The 15,513-nt window shown below is 30.2% G+C and overlaps 1 protein-coding gene across 4 annotated transcripts in view; it reads left to right on the forward strand.

Moving 5' to 3' along the window:
- Window positions 1-10,429: 10,429 nt before the first annotated feature.
- Window positions 10,430-15,513, forward strand: part of LOC149564014 (uncharacterized) — a 98,847-nt gene continuing 93,763 nt past the window's right edge. For 2 of the 4 annotated variants that reach the window (XM_089827121.1, XM_089827120.1), the window contains exon 1: window positions 10,521-10,865. The gene's annotated coding sequence lies outside the window, so the exon portion shown is untranslated. Of the gene's footprint in view, window positions 10,866-11,405; window positions 11,490-15,513 lie in introns of those variants that run through there. The other 2 variants (XM_089827118.1, XM_089827119.1) reach the window with 2 other exon arrangements.

Consider the following 15,513-nt stretch of genomic DNA (forward strand, 5'->3'; position numbering starts at 1 on the left):
AGTAGGCTTGTTCCCTTGTTTTTAAAAAACCTTCAAAATTATTTGTTGAAGCCCTTTTGAATTTTGCTAAAACAATTGGAATTTTCTTAAAAGCCCTTTGACTGCCTATTGGTATTACATGTAATAGAGATTGGGTGTCACTACTACAAACTTAGAGATAATTCTCTACCTTAGATCAATTGTAATATATTATAATTATAATCTTTTCTATTTTGGTTTGATGCTGAATTGAAAAACATTTTAATGGCGTGGTATGAAAAGATAAACAACTACCTAATCCGAAGATTTTATTGGAAATAATTCAACGAAATTCATTTGCAAGTATGGAGAAAATCGCTATTTAGTCGCAGAGCCTTCTTGTTGTTCGTCAAGTTTCTTTGTTATTATTTTTCACTCTAGAGAAAAGTAGTGTACAACAGGCCTTTGAGGAACCCAAATCTACTAAGCGTGTATGGCAAAGTGACTGAAAGATATTCTACTTTGAATGAAGTGCAAGGCAAAGATTTCAACATATGCGATGTCGCCTTACTCCTTTTAAATTTTTAAATTTTTTTTATTTTGCCATTTTAATTATTTTCTACATATTTTTATTTATCTTTTATTATTTTTTATGAGTAAAAGGCTTAGACCAAATATTTTTTATATATTAATAATCACCCTATTTAAAATTGGACACATGGGAGGTCTACTACAAGGAAACCTCCTAATGAAAGCAAATAAATATATCAAATTGTTACAATCATTTCATGTATGTGCTACTAGGGTATTTTTTAGGAAATGGATTCTCTCACTCACAATTACATACAAAAAACATTCTCATTACATATTTTATTGTTTAATTTAACAAACCCTTAATTGATAAGAGTATCTTAAGTATTACACCTCTCTATACATTAAGATTATAGATTTGATATTTATGAAAGTGTTTTACATATATTTTGATATCATTTCATACATTATTAGAATATTTGATAGATATAGATTAATATCTTAAATAAATTGATAGTTCTCAATATCTTTACTATAATCAAAGATAAAGAAGCACATGAACGATGCCATTATTAGTCTTTGCCTAATTTATATATGTTCATGGTCCTATTAATTAATATTTATGATCTAAATCACCATATTCTGAAGTTCAAAATAATATTATTTTAAAATTAATTTTTGGTCATTAATTCCTCCTTTTTGATTGGCTGGTTTAATTTTCCTAGGGGTAAAATTTTACAAAAAAAATTTACCAAAAATAAAATTCTAGAAATTTCATTCCAATTTATGGAATCTTGTTCAAAACTCTAGTTGTAGGAAAACCCTAGCCATGGCTTCTAGGCAAGATCATGCACTATGATAGGTAGTAGTGAGCACATTAGTAAAAAGAGATTCAGAGGAAGTACAATTGCAAAGGTGCTTTGAAATCAATCGTGGCTACTCTACCACATGACTCTACCTGAAGCATGAATCAATGCTTCTTTTCAACAAGTATAATTCCCTCTCCACTTTATCTGCTAAAATAGAGGACAAATTTATGCTTGTTCAAGCCAGGGGAATCGACAAAAACAAGGGACAAAAATAGAGGAATTGCAATGGCTGTCACTGCTTATACCGCCTATTGAAAGGCCTCTTTTGCATACTTACAAATCCTCACCATGATCTTGTCATCCACAAAAATTTGGCACTGCTTATCTTCTTTGGCAATGGAAAGAGGGAATTCATGTAATATGAAGTACTTCATCTTCCCTTCACTCAGAGTCCATTGACCCTACGTGCAAAAGCTTGAACTTGGTAGGCAAATTGGTCTCTACAACTTCTGATAAAAATGAAGGGGCTTTTGATCATTTGACATCCACAATGATGAAGGAATTTTTGCTAGGGTTTTGCAATGCTAGGGCATCAATCAACTACACTAGGCCTTCCATTCCCAATATTATGTTCCCTGGTTTAGGAACAAGTTTCATGTTACGATCTGCATTGTGAGAGCATTTCCACCTAACAATTTCAATTTGTAGATTCAAATAATAGTCATCAAACACCATTACAAATCTTTCCTCAAGATTTTAAAAACCTAAACACCTTTCATAATTGTTTTGGTTTGCCTACAGGAAAGATTATCTTAAGGAACCGTTGTAGGTTGACTACATAACTATTGAAGCATTTCAAGAAATATTTTTTTAGTGAAATTTCAGAGAACTTACCTGTAAAAGTTTTTCTCGTGAACTTGAAAATGAAGCTACCCACCATGCAACCATTCTTATATGTATATATATGTATATATGTACATACATATATACATATATAAACATATATATATACATACATATATATGTATGTATATATATGTATATATGTACACACACACACATATATATATGTATGTATATTTATGTATATATATACATACATACATATATATATGTATGTATATATATAGATACATATATATATATATATATATATATATATATATATATATATATATATATATATAGATACATATATATATATATATATATGTGTGTGTGTGTGTGTGTGTGTGTGTGTGTGTGTGTGTATCTATATATATATATGTATCTATATATATATATATATATACATATATATATATATATACACATATATATATATATATACATATATATATATATATATATATATACATACATACATATATATATGTATGTATGTATATATATATGTATACATATATATACATACATATATATATGTGTGTGTGTGTGTATGTATATATACATATAAATATATACATATATTATATATATGTATATATATAAATATATACATATATTATATATACATACATATATACATATATATAATATATGTATATATTTATATGTATATATACATACACATATATATATATGTATATACATATATGTATGTATATACATACATATACATACATATATACACACACACATATATATGTGTATATATATACATAGATATATATGTATATATACATATATATATATGTATATATATACACATAGATATATATGTATATATATATACATAGATATATATGTATATATATATACATAGATATGTATGTATGTACATACATACATACATATATGTATATATATACATACATATATGTATATATGTATATATATATAAAATTCATATTCCAGCTAAGATTGATTATTATATGTTTTGATTAATTATTATTATATATTTATTTAACTAGATTAGATTTGAATCAAGATCTCCCAAATAAGAGAGGCTCACAATTACACTCATTTATTGAATTTTCATTTCATTATAAAAAATAGTATATAAATTAATTAATAAATTAGAAATGATGGAAATTAAAGCAATAAAGAATTAAAATTTACTTAAAAGTAGATTGAAATGGATGTAGGCCTTTAATGTTGTGAAATTATGATTAAGTTTTGTGAGATGAAAATTAAAATTTAAAGAATTATTAGATGTTGGTGACAAATGGATTTTAAGTTTTTCAAATATGTGGAATTTGATTGTATTGAGAATCTAGTTTGATTGTTGCAATTTTAATCTAGGAATGCAATTTCACCTAGTGTAGAATTATTCACTTGCATGATATGTTGAATAGATAATGATATTGTAGATACTAAATCAAATAGCAAAGTCATGTCACTCATTTGAGCTCAATAAAGATATGTGTTACTATTGCATGAGCCAAAAGATAGAAAATTGAAGTTTTCCAAAATCCAAGCAATCTGATTACAATTGTTTTTGAAATAAAAAGCGACCAAAACAAGGGGTTCAACCCTTGCAACCAAAAAGCTAATAACTAGCACATTGCCAGTAGAAACAATTAGAGAGCAACCACTGCTATAGAGAACAACAACTAGCAACCAAAAAATACCACACGATCATTCACAGCTAACAAAGTATCATTTATACTAATTCTAAAACTATAGTACTAAACATACTGTGATTGTTCAAAACCTAAACTATTGGCATAAACAAGCCATCCCAGCCAAAAAACAACACATGATCATTCACAACTACCAGAGTATCGTCTATACTAATACTAAAGACTAAAGTACTAATCATACAAAGAATGTTTAGAACATAAAACTATTGGCATAAACAAGCCAACCCAAGTTTGAGAATAAGCTATAAACTAGCCAACAAGGCAACTGCAAAAACAAATAAACAAACTAGGGCTAAAAACCCCTAGATACCACCACATTATTTCTCATCCTTATCTTTTCCCTTCCCAGCTAGAAGCACCCCTAGCCCAATCCTCATCAAGAAACTTATACAAGAGTTTGTTATCCTCCATGCAGCCCCTCCTCGTCCTTCTCCTGCACTAGTAATTGGAGTGTAGTAGCAGTAGCATGGGCAACCTTCAAGGAAAATTTAGAGAAGGAGTAAAACCCATCCTCTAAAAATTTGACCCTTTCTCCATTTTTGCATTCTTCTCGTTCTATTCCTCCTCCTTCTCCTTGTTTCCTTTTTCTACATTCTTAGGTGCTTCCTTAATCTTTGTCAATGACTGGTTCTCATCCTTCAAAACCTGGGGTTTAGTAAAAAAATTGGTTTTTTCCTTTGTTGGAGAGGAGATGGTGATAGGGGAGGTATCCACTTTATTTCTGTCCTCATAGAAGGTAATATGCTACAAGGTAAAACTAGCCAACACATGAGTAGTCTCAGTGGTTTTGACATTGTCAGTAGACACCCGGGTGTTATCAACAAAGTTTTCACTTTTTTCTTTCTCCTTATTCCCCTTTTCTCTCTTGGAGTCAAAATGTTTCTCCTCCTCCAACTCTCTTCCATTGTTCTCAGAATTCTCCTCCTCCGCCTCCTCGACCCTAAATCTATTTGATTACAATTGTTACTAATCAGTATGATTCACTAAAATACATGTTGAGTTTTATTTTATATAAAAATGTTGGATAATATCTCTTTACATTTGCAACTTTATTGAACACTTATGTTTTCTTATAATTAATAGTCTAATAGCCAAATATTTTTTCAAAAAATAAAACATTTTCACATTCTAAGTTGAAAAATAAGAACACAACTCCAACTTGACAAGAACTTTTGTTAATTAAAATCTTATTCTTAATACTTTCTTACATATATTACTTAAATATATAATTATATAATTCCTCTTCTTTTATCTTTATACTTTTAATTAATTTATGTAAAATTACATTTTTAGCCAAAAAATTGTCAGCTTTTGATTGGTTAAGTGTCATCCCTTGCCGTTAATAATTTTCTAGCCAATTTTCATTTGATTCCATTTTTAACTCTTGTTTTGTCTATTTATTTAATTCAATTAGCTATCATCTACACTATTAACTATTTTTTTTTCTTATTTATTTAAATTATTAAGTCGATAGGCTTATATGTGTGAGCCTTGATCCTGGATTTTATAATTTATTGCTGAAAAATTGTCAGCCTTAGTTGTCAGAAATTATTTCACACCAACTATTTTAGATTTTTTAGTTTTCTTTTATTTCTTTTGATTCCCTTTAATTTTCTTTCTATATTTTTATCTAGTCTATTTGTTTCTAAAAAAATTATTCAAAGTCCAAATGTCCTATTCAAACTTTTCACTAAGTATAGTGAGCTCATTCATTCATTCCTTCATCCAAGCTTTAACTTTTCTAACCAACAAGTTACTGTAAATCAACATGCAAGCATAACACATAAGAAATCAACACATAACACATTGATTTACATGGAAACCCAATTTGGGAAAAACCACCAGTAACATGCTACTCAATTCTCACTCTTTTGAAGTGATTCCCTGTTAAAGGCTTACAACACATGCTATTAAATGTGACCTTGTTAGAGGATTTGATCACCATGTTAGAAGTGGGCCTGATTAGAGGACTTTAGAACATTCACTTGGAATGCCACCCTGTTAAAGGATTTACAAATGGCTATTAAACCAACCTAAGTCCATAGGATTTTCATATCTAATACAATTGCTAGAGAGTATTATAAAATCTTTGACTTGACTACAATATACAACTTATCTTGCAGATTTCAGATCACTTCTTAGCTCATACCATTGCCTGGCCTTCAATCTTTACAACTCTAACACCTTGCCCTCCTTTCAAGCTTAGTCTCCTTGAGTCTCCATGCTCAATGTACCCGTACAATCATCTCTTCATGACCACTTGTAGAAGCAGAGCCTCTGTTCTCTTCCTCCTCCTAGATGTCTCTTCCTTGACACCCTTCTAACCACTTTGTAGTTTGACACTTTTGCAGCAACAATATCAGTAGCATTTGCTTCTTAGTCTATGACTCCTTAAATAGAAGTCTTGGAGTTCTTTTTTCGCTTGATTCTTCCATCCTTTAATTTCAATTCGTATGAATTAGGTAGGATTCATTGCATCTAACCCATATTCTGTTTCCTCTAGAAACTTCTTGAATAATCCTCTTGAATTCGCTAAAAAATGGTTTACATAGAATTCTGTGCCACCAGCTCATCATCCTTATCTTCCAACTCGTTCACAAAATTCAAGGTAACCACTTTGTCGGCTTAGATTTGGTGAATCTTCGTCATTTACAATAATACAGCAGCTCGACACTATTGAAATACTAGTGTGCGACACATACTAAGTTACTCGACATCAATTATGTTTTTCTTGATGCTCGACACTTGAAGATCACTCGACACCAACTAAGATTTTCTGATGCTCGGCACTTGAACTTCACTCAACACCTAAAGATTACTTAGCACACACTAGAATTTCCTGTTACTCGACTCCAACTAAGAATTTGCTCGGCTTCAACTAACTTGCTTGGCATCCACTAATGATCTTAGTTTAAGCTTTGCAGTCAACCTTGTTACAACTTCTTCCTCCAATATTTCTAAGTGTGACTAACCTCTATATCTTTGAGTAAGTTATCAATACATCATTTAACCATTGTCTTAACTGATCCTTGCACTTCATTACACCATCATAACTCAACCTTTCCCTTAGGTGCTCTTGTTACATCTTGTTGATAAAATCCTCTTCATCAATCAACTAAGTGATAGTACTTGAATCTTATAAGCAAATGCCATTCCTACAACTAATAGGTTTGACATCAATGACAAAAAAATGATTGAAAACAACAATATTCCTACATTGCAACAATCTCCCTCTTTGATCTTCATCAGTGTGAGGCCTCGCCCCGACCCTTCGTAGCCTTAGTTGTTACTTTATCATTTTGACACTCATGACTCGAGATGTCGAGACATTATCAGATACTTGAACATATCATATTATTTCATGTTGTGTGATGTTATTTTCAGATATTTAATGTTCATCATTTAAGGTTTTAGGTATATGTATGTTGATGAATTAAGTAAAATGTAGGATTAACACATTGATTTTGGAATCTTTATGGTTAAGGATATAAGTAGGATGCAAGAAACCCTGATTGATGTATGTTTCAATTTATGTGAATTTATGATACATATACATACATATGTACATGTGATTTTCGGGACTACTGATGTGTGCAATGAGTGTGCAAATATTTTAGCCGAGGAAATCGACGGAGGAACAAAATTGGAAATTTTGGAAACCTTGTTGTTCGTAGTTCAAGTATTTTAAATTGAGATGTATGTATGCATCCTTATGTGATCAGTAAATGTTAAAAGTAAGTTAGCAATAAATATTATAGTAGTGATTAGAAATTTGCATATTAGTTGTAGTTTTAATTAAAATTGTTTAAGTATGGTTGTTTTAGAATATAGATCTTAAATTTAGTGTAATTTAGATTTAATTTAGTTAAGTATTTTAAATTACGTAACTTAGTTTAGCTTTGTAGATGATATTTAAATTAGAATTAGTTATTTTAGTTATTAAAAAGATTTAAATTAAGTCTTGTATAAAGAAAAATTAGGATAGAAATTAGATTGAAGTTAGTTTAGTTTAGTATTAATTTAGTTGTTTAATTAATTTAAAAAGCTTTAAATTAGTTAGAATTTAGTTAGTTGTTAATTAATTTTTTGTAGGGTTTTGATAGTTAATTATTATGTTAAAGTAGTCAAAATATTTAAAGTTAATAAATTATATATATATATATATATATATATATATATATATATATATATATATATATATATAATGTTTTAATTCTAGTTAATTGTTTTTCTTAAGTGACTTTTCAATATCGATTAAATTGTCAATCGATAATTGTCTAAGAGATTTGTAATTGAACTTGATCTAGTTGAACTTGATTAAAATTTCTTTTTTTATAATGTTAACCTTATTTGGGATAAAAGATGCTATGTAATAAATGTTAAATCTATCTTTAATTATAATGTTATAGAGGAAATTTAAATCTATTGTTTTAAGATTAATATGAAACGAAATAAACGTCGATATTATTTTAATAACGAGAGCTTCAGTTTAACGATTTTTTTTCTTCTCAAGATATATAACTTAGGATGAGTTGTAGTGAACCTTTCTTAAACTGTGTGATCGCCACTTATCAAACTTAGAGCATTTTTAATTATTAATTATTATTAAAAAAAAGATTTGTGTGTTTTTGCCCTCGTAGTTTGGGCATGACAATCAGTGAACCTTTTCAATCAGATTTACAACATTTTGTTACATTAAAATAAAAATAATAATAGTTTATATTATTTATCTTATTTTTATAGAAGATTTCACTGTAGAATGATGATTACTAAAAGTAGTAAAATTTATATAATGAGAGCAATTATTATTTTAATATTTAATGAAATTTAAATTTGGATAATAAAAATCTATAACAATATTTAATGAAATTTAAATTTAGATAATAAAAATATATAACCAATATTTAATGAATTTTAAATTTACATAATAGAAATATATCTTGAATCTAAATTTAAAATTAATTTTATTATTATTTTACTATTAAAATACATATAAATATTAATTTTAAAGAATATCTATAAATTTTATGTAAATTAAATTTATTAGTATGGAAAATTTCAACAAACGAGAGGAAAGCTTTATTAACTTTCTTAAAATAAACAAAAAAAAAAAAAAATTCTACACATTTTTTCTCTATTTCTTATTTCTATTCTCATTTCAATGGTTATTGCAAGTTTCTGCTTTTAAATTTTTAAAAAAGATTAAGAGTATTAAGTCAATTTTTTTTTTAAATTTAATTGTGGGAGCTTTGCTTCCATGGAAAAGTTCTAAGACTTTCTTAGTTTATTTTCTAATTATTTTTTGATGAGATTTAAAAATTCCTATTTTTGAGAATTTTTAAGCCAATAGGCTTATTGTGGGAGCTTTGCTCTTGAAATTTAATATTTCGACAGAAAATTTGTAAGACTATCTCAGTTTTTTATTTTTTGATGAGATTTAAAATTCCTATTTTTGAAAATTTCTAATTATTTACGAATGTAAGAAGAGATAGATTATACATATTATTATAAGATGGGAAATTATCACTCGATTATTAGAATATTCTATTTCTTTTTTTGTGATGTTTTTAAAATTCATCTAATTTTGTGAAACATTTTTTAAAAATATTTATGAAATGAACAAATATATATATATTTTCATTCAATTCTCAAATTATGATGCTTGAAATAAATTAAGATTATATTAAGATTATTTATATTTATTTATTTGAGTATTGTAAGAAAATAATCTTTTCAAAATGTGTAATAAAATTATTATTTTTATTATATAATTTGATTTTTAAATCAATACTTACCACATGATTTGCATAAAAGAAGGATAAATAATAAATGTGATGAATGATATTTAAATTTCTTAATTAAAATAATATATAAACCTCTAGTTTTTAATGGTATATCAAATTTAAGATATATATAAATTCACATTTATTATGAGTAGTTAAACTTTCATTATTGGGTTGAACTTTTATTTGTTGATGTTATGTGGTATCTCTCACATATTTGGAGGGGAATAAGAAATTTTTTAATCAAATTTGAAGCTTATCTTTCATCAAGTTTATGTTTTATTTGGTAGTATTGTACTAAATACATAGATTTTAATTTAATTATATGGTAACTATTATTTGGGATTTATATAGTTCATTGTGGTTTGTTCCATTTATATAGGAATGAATGTTATTATGTATTAGAAAATTTGGAATAAATATAATGTTTGATTTGATATATTTTATTTTTAGAATTCTCCTATCACTTATTGTTGCATATACCAAAACATGCAACTGTGAATTTAACAAATTTTATATAAACAATCATGACATGGTATAATCTAAATTTAATTTCTTAAAGAGAGAATCCTTCAAATAAATATCAAACATCATACTCAACCAAAAAAACAATTTCATACTATGCAAAACCAAACAAGTCACTCCTAACTAAACGACCTACTAAAAGATAAATTAATCATACTTTAATATTCAAGGTTTATACGTTTTAGACATTTATATATTTCTTAATGCCTATATACTTGAGCTACGTCGTGTTTTATTCATTCCCAGTCAAAGTATTATTGCATGCTTTGAATATTAATCCGTGCACCCCACGTATATTTTTGACTTTAAGTTTAATTTTTTTTAACTGCTTACTTGTTCTATGAAACCCCATAATTCAGAATTTCACTTACGTTTCGCAGAAGTTAGGAGGTGGATTCCCATGAAGAATTGCTGCTCGTTCTTCCGCGGGCCAACAGTTGCTGCAACATTATACAGAGTTTATGAGATTACATGACTTCGCAGTTAATTAAATTGTAGTAATTACTTTTTTCATAAGATACCTATTGGTCTACGGCTGGTTAGATTTGTGATCAGTTATCCCGCCTTTATCTGTCACGGGGAACAAAGCCGAGCATTTATACGAATTCGTGCAAAATTGTAAGGCCGAAAATCACTTTAATGGCGAACGAAAAGCGTCGACTACAACTCTTTAGGTGATTGCCGATTCCGCTTTAAATTTTTCCTCCATAGTCAACATATTTTTTTTACTCTTTTTAGTCAACATATTTTAGCTGATGACTTTAATTTGGAATTTCTACTAAATTGCTAATTCTGCCCAAGATTTTCCCCATAATTTAGATTTTTCATATGATCGCCAATTCTTCTTTCTTCACAGCTCAGATTTTTAAATGTTATTGCTAAATTTGCTTAAGAATTTTTATTATAATTAATTTTTTTTCAATAGAATCGCTCAAAATACTTCCGGTTCAGAGTTTTTAGGTAATTGCCATTTCTGCTAAAATTTTTCTCAATATAGCTGAGAATGTTTGTAATTGCTATTTTTATTTAAAATCTGTCCTCTATTTTTCATATTTTGTCCGATTATTTTACCAAATTGTGTTTTTCACTGACCATTTCTTTTTTAATTAGTTTTTATTTCTCTCAATTCTATTTTCTACGAACTCTTTGACTAATTCCTGCACAGCTACCCCGGGTTAAAGTTAATTGATTTTCTTTCTTTCTTTCTTTATGCCGATGAAGGAATCCTTAAGGAAGATTTTTAATATAACATTGCGGATTGCAGAAATTTTAAGCCTTAACCATTTTTTGTTTATGAGGTGCATGGTTTCTTCTAAGTTGTATACTAATTCGAGACTTAATGTCACTTACTCTTTCTTTGCAGTCCGAAGTGTCTCTTTTGAATTACTATCTGTAATTTATCCTTGTCGGTGTGCTTTTAACTTTTTTGGTCTGTACAGTCTTGAAGTCTCTAATTATATACTATTTAGGAGGTGGAGGGTTATGCTTTAAATTTTAAACTGTACATCTATGCTAGTCCTAGTGTTTTATCAATTATTCTATTGTTTTGTGGTCAGCGTTGTTTATTCTTTGAATTCTTATTGCATTCCTCTGGAAGATTCTTTCTTTATTATAGATCTCAGAAGCTTGAATTCTTTAATCAATTGTTGTTTAGGAGGTGGATTGTTGCTTTTAACTTTGAAACCCACAGCTATGCTAGTCTTAGTCTCAATTCTTAGTCTTTTGTATTGAAGCTTTTAGTCTGCAAAACATAAAATTTTCTCAAGTGGCAAGTCTTTAGAAACCTAATTTCAAGCTTCTTTGGTAGTGGAAACATTATGTTCGGAAAATCGGGTAGCTATCTGATACATCCTATGAATCACTGGTGATAATCACATATGCTAGTCCTCATTTAACATTCTAACATTCAGCTATCTGCAACAATTACTGCAAATGTCTTATTTTGAGGAGAAACATAGTTCAGATCATGTTCTTGTAGTACTTTGCAAATTGTTTAGGCTAAGTCCATATGAAATTTAGCTTTGAATGGATCAATGTAAATTGTTCATATCACAATATAGTTTGCAGATTAACAAACATTTTGAAGGAAGCAGATGTTTGTTGAAGTATAGAGATATTTAGTTTTTTTTTTCTTCATTATGCAAATTGAGAAACTTGAGCCCATCTCTTTGTATTTATTTCAAAAAACAAACTTATGTTGAAGTATGAAAGCACTTCTTGAACAGGAAAGCTGACAAACAGCACTGGAAAACTTGACCTAAAGGGCTCTGCTTGAAAATCAGAGGCCCTAATTGAGCAGCCCACTCTGAAACTAAACACATGAATGAATAATAACAGAAAACCACAACTTATCACCCAGCACAAGCATTTCCTCAGTTCCTTGAACAGTACGTGAACTGGCAGCCCCACTGTCAGCACCATCTAAGCCAGTATAATGGAAGTATTTCACAACCTGCTTTTCTCTTTCTGCCTTCTCCCTATCAAAATGCAGGGAAGGCGCTCTAAATGTTTGCTGGACATTAATCAAATTAAAGCTAGGGAAGAAACCCTCCCTACAATCCACCATGAATTTCTGCAAGGTATCAATGGCTCCAACAAGTGCCACAAGGCTGGACTCTGACTCCCTATAGGCCATAGAAACTATACTTTGAAACTCCAAACCTGCTAGTGGCAAAGGGCATGCAGGATTGGCTTCAGAAATCTCTAGGACAGACATCATACCATCTCTAGACTCCAAATGAACATAGAATTCCGCAGATGCCTTACCACATCGTTATACATCACAAGATAAAGTAGATTTGAAGCTAACTCAAAAGCAATTTCATAATTTTTGCCACTCCTGAACTTGGTCTCGAGGTAGGCCAGACCTGTCATCTCCTTCACATTCTCCAGAAGGCTGTGTACAGCACAAAAATAACTGCTACCCTCTGATTTGAAGTTAGCCCCTTAGAAGACATTTCCTAGATTTCTATATAGAGATGGGACTTTTGCGCCATTGCTGAGAGTAGATGGATAAAAACCTAGCGAGAAGAAGCACTTGTAAATGGGTCTATGCTTAATATTAAAACAGTATGCCACCCCCCTCATTGCCGCTGACAATAAAAAGAATGCCCCAAGCATGCAAATTAAAAAAAAATGATCAGGAGTTGATATGACAGATGATTCTCCTTCCACCTTTTTGATAATTCACTAGCTGTTGCTTAATGATTGTGAGAGTTGGGGTCTAGGGGGGGCCACAGTCTTCTTTCAAGGCATTACCTTGCTACTTGCTGAACAAGCATTAACAATCAAGTCATCATTTGACAAAATACCATAAGTGTGCCATGCAATCCACAGTGTCTTTCACTTCCGTGAAAGCAATGACAGGACGAAAACAATTCTAAAGAGTCTAGCAGAGGCCAAGCCAAATCTAGAATGTTCTCTAGTTTCTAATTGTGGGGACCACAATTGTTGATAGCATTGCAGATTCTCATAGAATCCTTTTCAAATTGGAGCTCTGAGATCCCAAATTGAGAGGCCACTTGAGTTAGCTAAAGCAGAGGCAACAACGTCATTGTTTTCCGTAGCTACCAAGTACTTGGAAGAAGCCCTGATTAAAGTCCTGTAAAAATCTTTAATCACATAGCCAAGATCAGAAACTTCTGGATTTCCTCTTGATGGTCTATCAACATTTAATTTGAGAGATATAGGAGGAACCCTTGTGCATCCTTCATAAGAACACTTTTAGTTGAGCTCCCACTGCTCATCAATGGGAGGGAGTTTGAGAAGCTTTCAAGACTCTAACACTTCATTACCTCAAGAATTGGCAAATTCCATCCTTAAAGCAAATCTTCAATGTAAAGAGCCTTATCTTGAAAAATCCTTATGTTCCATTCTTTCTAGATGTGTCAAATTGAAGTAATTAAAGAGGGGTTGGAAAATGTTGCCTTGGGATGCAAAGTTGGCTAGATAAGAATAGATATATAGCATGGTGATAATAAACTAAAAGCAACCTCCTTTATGCCATGGATGTAGACTAGACTGACCTAAATATCTAGATAAGACAATATAAAAGATTATATAACTTACTTGAAGGTTATGCTAGCCACAACTCAACTACACATATCCCCATGCATACATAGGTTAAGGGCATAATACAACTCCTGCCCCCCCTCTAAATTCCATAATACATTGTCTCCACTATTAATGAATTCCAGATGCTTTTGAAGGAACATTTCATCTTTCCATGTTGCATCTTCACTCGCTAGATCTTCCGCTTAGTGTAACATAAAAAGGAGAGATGAATGGTAGGATGGATAGGGATAGATGGTCCTATTTGACCTGCTAGGCTCAAGAAGGAGCAATCGCTAAATGAATAAGATCTATCACTTAAATAGAAAATGTATATGGAAAATAAAATGATGGGAGCAAGATTTAGAATAAAACAAGGAAGGAGATTGACTTGCATCATACACAGACTAACAAAAACCACACATACAGATTTTGCTATCTGAAAGGGAACTCTGAGTTAGAAACTAACCTGTAGAGATCCGATTTGGAGAGAAGTTGGAGGGAAGAATTTGTCTGGGTAAGTTCTGCCTTGGCACTTTTGACAAATTTCATTCTTAGATTGTAGGCAAGCTCTTGCACTTTCTAGTTCTAGTCATGAAATTAGTGCCACTTATTCCTGTATACAAAAAAGAGACAAATTGTTGGGTAGAAAGGTAGTCAAACCCTAATTTAGGAATCAATCTTGGAACTTAAATGAAATAAACTTCAATTGAAAATGTGCTAGACAAAGCAGTGGCTAGATTTGAAGAGGAAATGTCTATACCTTCACAAATGGATTTGGAAGATACTTGAATGTTGTTGTAATGTCTTGAATTGTTGAGAAGAATCAAGGTTGCCTTTCACAAATGCCTAGATCTGCAAATACTCCTCGAATCTCCAATGTTGTAACGTTTGATGTTGCTTACCTTGAGAAGGAATCAATTCATATTGATATTCATATAGTTGGAAGAAGGATCTTCTTGCACGATTGAGGTCTCCTCTTCTCGGCTTTAAATGAGGGAGAGAAGCTTCCTACAAAGGAGAAGATTGCCTTGAAAAGATGCCTTGGATGCTTGAGATGCCAAAGAGCTTAAGCTTGCACTTGAGGTAATGTTGAGGTCATTTGTTTATGTTATAATGAATTCTTGGTTTTGCTTCTTCTTGCTTATTAGTACTTTTACATAAGGAGAGGTAGATTGCTTGTATACCTGTCACAAACATTTCAAAATCCAAAAATCGAAGAGGGCTAACATGAATTTGGATTTCCTTCTCAACTGTTGAGATGTAACTTTA

The sequence above is a fragment of the Cupressus sempervirens genome, chromosome 4, assembly GCF_028749045.1.
Source record: "Cupressus sempervirens isolate cs-2001-9-10 chromosome 4, ASM2874904v1, whole genome shotgun sequence".
Lineage (NCBI taxonomy): Eukaryota > Viridiplantae > Streptophyta > Pinopsida > Cupressales > Cupressaceae > Cupressus > Cupressus sempervirens.